Here is a 7,048-nt window from a genome sequence, read left to right as displayed (position 1 = left end):
ATAAGGGCAAAGTCATGGGCAAGTTCTCAAAACACAGCAACCTCTGGTGGCTGGAGGTAAGAATATCAAACATATCAAATCAAAAGAAAACAATATACAATATGGATTTTCTTGAAGCAATAGTCTGACTATGTTGGGTAAGGTCAATTTCTCAAAACACAGCTCTGGTGCCTGGAAGTAAGAGTATTAAAACATTTAAAATAAAAAAAAGTATACAAAATGGATTTTCTTGAAGCAATACTGACCATCTTGGATAAGGGCAAAGTCATGGGCAAGTTCTCAAAACACAGTAACCTCTAGCGTCTGGAAGTAAGAATATAAAATAAAATAAAAATATATCCAAAATGGACACTATCTAAAATGTATAATTTTAAAGCAATACTATTAAAACTTGTAGTGTCCGGCAGAAGCTGGGTGCACTGTAGGGAAGAAACAGAAAATAAACGACAATACCCAGCAGCCCTTCTAACCCCCACTGACTGCACATCATCTACCCTCCTGCCCCACTTACTACACATCATCCTCCCTTCACTGCAGCCTCCACAACCCACCAAAGTGGCTGCTCAACACCCACACTACCCTCGCACTCACCCCTACCCCATCTGCCACTCCCGAATCTCCCACACCAACAGCAACCACAGACACACTCCCGCACCCCCATCAGCACCACACCCACCCCTTCCCCACCCTCACACACCTCTCCCACTACCTGTACCCACCCCGGACCTCAGCCAAACACAACTGCAGTACTCCTGCACATGACACACTCCTGCACATGACACTCCCCCACACATGCCATCCCTGCACACACCAGCTACACACCTGCTTCTCCCCTAACCCAGTAACACTGCACCCACCCACCGTTCCCCCACAACCACACCTACTGCGCATGCAGTACGCCCACACCCACCCACTAATCAACCACACCCAACCCTCAATCGCCACCTGCAGTACCCCTGCAACCGCCCCTTGCCCAACCACAACACCACCACACCTGCCCTAGCCACAGCACCCCCACAAGTGCAACTCCACCACCCGCAGCACACCCACACCCACAACATTACTGTACACTCTCCACCACCTGCAGCAATCCCGCACCCACCGCTCTCCCACCCATTCTACTAATGCACCCACCCACGGCACACCCGCACCTGGAACTCCTCAACTCGCAGTACCCCCCAACCCAGCCAAACCAACACCGCACCCACCCATCACCTATTCACAGTACACATGCACCCCTACCTACCCCCCCACACCACTATTGTTACCACACCCAAAGCACCCCCTCAACTAGCCCTCACCACCCACACGAGGCACACCCGCACCTGCAATTCCACCATCGCAGTATCCCTGCACCCACCATTCCCCACCCACACCACCCCCAATCAACCTCCCCCACCCACGGCACCCTTGAACCCAACCATCACCTACCCATGTCACCACTGCACCGCCCACTCCACCAACCAAAGCAGCGCCACATACACCTGTCGAAATACCACACCTGCCCCTCTCGCACCTGTACTACTTCCCCACCCGCCCCTGCCACACAAACCATTTTTTGGTACTTGTTTCCTAACACGGCGCCCATCGCATCGCATACCATAAGGCATACGATGGTATGCGATGCGATACAATGTTATCAGAGGTTATACAATTTTAAATTGTATACCATCGAATTATATGCCATATACAATGGTATAAGATTTTAAATTGTATAAGCACCCTATTGTTAAATAAGATAAATAATTGTATAAGCACCGTAATAGGTGCTTACAATGTTAAAAGCACCCCCACGCCACCTGTGCTATCAATGCCAACCCAAAGCGTGGCGAGCGCAGTGAGCCCACGAGGGGCGGCGGCACGCGTCCTCCGACCTTTTCATACCCCCACTAGCCACGTCGGCGTGGAGTTGACTTTATATAGTGTGGCGAGCCACCGAGCCCGAAGCTTGGCGAGTTGGCGAGCTTCGGGTTGGCGTTGATAGTGGGGGTGGCGTGGGAGTGCATTTAACATTGTAAGCATCCATTAGGGTGCTTATACAATTAAAAATCTTATATGAGGGCCAATTAACATTGAAAGCAACCATTAGGGGGCTTATACAATTTTATATTGTATCTCATCTCATTGTATGCCATATACAATGGTATACAATTTTAAATTGTATAAGATCGGGTCCCATCGCATCGCATCTCATTTCATTGCATACCATATTAAGCCTTATGGTATGCAATGCGATGGGCGCCGTGATAATACACAAGTACCCACACACCTAAACAACACGCACACACCCACAAATGTCACCGTACCATCCACACTATCAATGTACATCTTGGATAAGGGCAAAGTCATGGGCAAGTTCTCAAAACACAGCAACCTCTGAAGGCTACAAGTAAAGGGCCCTACATATGCAGAGATTTGTGCCAGAGATTCACAATGGGAGATTCAGCATGGGAGATTTCAAATCTGTCACAACTGTCACACAGAAAGTGACGTAAAAAAACTGCACTTCATTACAAAAATGGTATACAGGTCGAGTATCCCGTATCCGAATATCCGTTATCCGAATTATTCCGAAATACGGACATTCCAGAAAGTGAAAAAAAAAATTTTTCTTGCTAAAAACTCACTGGGGACATATGTAACAGCATCACTGGGGACATGATATGTAACTGGCACTATATATGTGCAAGAAAATGATTGCTTGGCATTCAAATTCAGTGCTGAGATAGTACACACATTTTGTTTCACGTTTTGAAACCTTGTTTTTTGAACAATTAAAATATGTTTGTGTGTATTTTATGTGGTAATAAAATATATTTGTGTGTATATTATGTGTTTATACAGCATAAATGCAAGATACTTCAAAATACATAATTGAAATATTAAAATATTCCGAAATACGGAATAATCCGTTATCCAAAATTCTCCTGGTCCCGAGCATTTTGGATACGGGATACTCAACCTGTATTAATTAATAAAACATTTAATCATTAGTGGCTCAGTGCCCCTCCCCTCCCCAAACATTTAATCATTAGCGGCTCAGTGACCCCCACCCCCCCCCCTAAACATTTAATCATTAGCGGCTCAGAGACCCCCCCCTAAACATTTAATCAGCGCCTGGCAGATGCTGGTGGTTGCCACTGTGCCAGTCAGACAAGCAGCGCTGCCTGCAGCACGGATGCAAGAAGCATTCATTCATAAATACAAGTCTGGATCTACCTGTCCTGCCAAGTGTTTCCTGCCGCAGCGGCAACCGCCACATCTGCTGGGTGCTGAGCACAGATGCTGAGCATCGCCAGGGGCTGGCTGGCAACTTTTAGCCTAGGGGGCAAGTCCAGAGCACTGGCCCATAATCAGCCAAGTCACCGTCGGAAGGAATGCTTTTGCGCGCCGTAGGCGCGCCGAAAAATTAGGGGCGTGGCCTATCATAAGGGGCGTTGCCTGTACCATGATTGTATTGTGTACCTGCAGATTGCACATTTTAGCGAACCTTGTAATACCCATTACACATAAAGCCACATGCCGTAATGCCAATTACACATTATGCTGAACACCATGATGCCAGTTACACATTACGCCCAAACACTGCGATGCTAATTACTCAATACACCGCACACTGTGATGCTAATTACACAATATGCTGCACACCTTGATGCCCATTACACCCCATACTGTGATGGCAATTACCCAATGCTCCCCACACCGTAATGTCCATTACGCCCCATACCATGATGCCCATTACACCGCACAATGTGATGTCCACAGTGCCAGATATGCCCCCACAGTGCAAGATATTCCGCCACAGTACCAAATACACATATGCCCCCACAGTGCCAGACACAAATGCCGCCACAGTGCCAAATACGCATATTCCTCCACAGTGCCAGATATGCCCCCAGAGTGCCAGAGACACATATGCCCCCACAGTGCCAGAGACACATATGCCCCCACAGTGCCAGAGACACATATGCCCCCACAGTGCCAGAGACACATATTCCCCCACAGTGCCAAAGACACATATGCCCCCACAGTGCCAGATATGCCCCCACAGTGCCAGAGACACATATGCCCCCTCAGTGCCAGAGACACATATGCCCCCTCAGTGCCAGAGACACATATTCCCCCACAGTGCCAAAGACACATATGCCCCCACAGTGCCAGATATGCCCCCACAGTGCCAGAGACACATATGCCCCCACAGTGCCAAATACACATATGCCCCCACAGTGCCAGACACATATGCCCCCACAGTGCCAGATACACATATGTCCCCACAGTGCCAGATACACATATGCCCCCACAGTGCCAGATACACATATGCCCCCACAGTGCCAGATATGCCCCCACAGTGCCAGATACACATATGCCCCCACAGTGCCAAATACACATATGCCCCCACAGTGCCAGATACACATATGCCCCCACAGTGCCAAATACACATATGCCCCCACAGTGCCAAATACACATATGCCCCACTGTGCCAGATACACATATGCCCCCACAGTGCCAAATACATATATGCCCCCACAGTGCCAGATATGCCCCCCACAGTGCCAGATACACATATGCCCCCACACAGTGCCAGATATGCCCCCACACAGTGCCAGATATGCCCCCACACAGTGCCAGATATGCCCCCACACAGTGCCAGATATGCCCCCCACAGTGACAGAAACACATATGCTGGGGTGAGGGAGGGGGGGGGGGGAGCGCTTACCCACTCGCTAGCTGCGGGCCGTGCTGCGGCTGGATCAGCTTCTAAAGCCCTCCTGCGCTGGCCGCGGCTTCCAGAACACGGCCGCGGCTACAGGAAAATGGCCGCCGGCCTCCTGCACTGAGAACATGTCCTCAGTGCTGGGGGCCGGCGGCCATTTTCCTGTAGCCGCGGCCGTGTTCTGTAAGCCGCGGCCAGTGCAGGAGGGCTGGAGAAGCTGATCCAGCCGCAGCACGGCCCGCAGCCAGTGGGTGGGTAAGCGGCCCCCCGGCCCAGCCCGCCCCTGAGCATCGGTGTCTGCCAGGAGGGAGCGGCAAGCAGCAGCACTCATCATTGCCGCTGCTGCTGACTGCTCGGCTTCCAGGCACGTCCAGGGGACCATGGTGGACAGCGGGTAGCGGTGGAGGGGCTTCCGGATCAGTACACGGATGGCCAAGCAGCAGTGGATCCTGTCACTGCTGCAGAGGCATGGCTGCCAGACCGTGCTGGATGTCGCCTGTGGCACAGGGTGAGCTCTCAGTCTGGCGGGTCATCTGGGCGGCGTCCAGTCACTCAGAAGCCCCTGCTCATCTGCCCGCGGCCACACATGCGGGAGATGAGCCGGAGCTTTTGAGCAACTGCTCTCAATTGACCGACAGGTCCATTCTGAATCCTGAGAACGAGCAACTGTGTGGGCTATACACACAGTGATTTACATGCGTTTTCAGGTACTTTCTGAGTAATTTATTAAAATCGCTCAGAAAATTCCTGAATATTGCCCAGTGTGTGGGGCCCAAAGTATATTCCTTTTTTTTAATCCTTTTATCCAGATTTGGCCACACCCTCTTTAGTACCAGGCCCCACGGCTGTCTCAGCAGCCCTTCGCTACTACTCCACCCTCCAAATACCTCACCTGGTAATTGTATTTTTCCAATTTGTCCTCATTTTAATTATATTATTAATTTGTTTGTTTTTTGTCACCATGAACTTATTCCTGCAATGTGCTGACTGTTTTCATACCACCGCTTCAGTAATCCCCCACTGCATGTTATATTTCTACGGTTTGTGCATTCTGTCCTATGTAGTGCACCCCCCGGTGGCTCTCTTCTGGTACTTTCATGGGCGGAATAAGCAGCACATAAAGCAATCACGTTACCCACCTTTCATTTACCTGTATATTATTTATTTCTTAACAGGTTCTTATATAGTGCAGCAAATTCTGTTGTGCTTTACAATTGCAAATAGTCATTACACAAACTGGGTAGTTACAGACAGATGAAAGGTTGGAGGGCCCTGCTCGCAAACTTACATCTATATAATATATGTCTTCTCTCCGTGTAATGCTCATCTTACTATGCAAACATTGCCCACGCAGTCAAAGCATTGGCAGTGGGAGCCTTTGCATGGTCTAGGCAGGTTCCATGTGGAGAGCCATTGAAAAAGCTAGCAGTGTGGGCAGTGAAACGGGTTGGTTGGACCTGGTGTGGCCTTAGCAGAGACCTATTTGCCAGCTGCCTATTCACTGGACAACCATTGCTTTAGTCCCTTGGAGTACCGCAGCCGACAAATGTTCTGGATATCTCAGCCTTTGGGACTTTCAGCTACTGGTCCAGTCCAGTGCAGGTTTATCTTCTATTTAGTGACTATGCCAATATGGTCCTGAATGTTTCTTTTTCATGATTTATGCCTATTAAATGTTTCTGTTGATTCACATGTCAGTATACATCTTTTTGAGAGCTGCTTATTTGCTTTTCTTCTTCCTTTGTGTGGTTTGGGGAGCAGCTCTATCAGATACCTTTTTTTTGGCCCTGAGGAAGCTTAACTGCGAAGCGCGTGCCGGCTAGCGGTGCACAGGCAGTTTTGTTTGCAGATTTATTCTTTTTCTTACAATGTATTATGATTTATGTTTGAGCAGTGTGGAGACTCTATAGCCCTTATCAGGGCTCATACCCACTGATGTGCTGATTGTAGAGACACCCCATATTGGGTCTCTATCATCCTATATAGTGAGGGAATCTCTTGGAGGTTCATGTGCCCCTGCAGCATACATAGGGCAAATTATTAACCCCAGAGACACCTCCAGTTGTACTACCTGCTGACCACACACTGGCCAACCGGTGTTGAGGTCTCTCTGACATCTATACGGGGTAGACACACCGTGATAGCCAGGAGTGATACAGCTGATGTTATGCTTGTGATTAGAATAAACACAACACTCTCAGCAGGTTTATACTTGACAAGCACATCGTGATACTTTACAGCAACGGTAGACGAGCTACCTGTCAGGGGGCACCTACCTAGACTCTGTCAGCAGAGAGATTTGCTCCCGCATAAGATAGTGATCTACTGGACAGA

This window comes from Crinia signifera, chromosome 19, assembly GCF_055691185.1.
Source record: "Crinia signifera chromosome 19, ASM5569118v1, whole genome shotgun sequence".
In the NCBI taxonomy this organism is placed as follows: domain Eukaryota; kingdom Metazoa; phylum Chordata; class Amphibia; order Anura; family Myobatrachidae; genus Crinia; species Crinia signifera.
The sequence above is the reverse complement of the archived record's forward strand: the minus strand, read 5'-3'. Positions refer to the sequence as shown.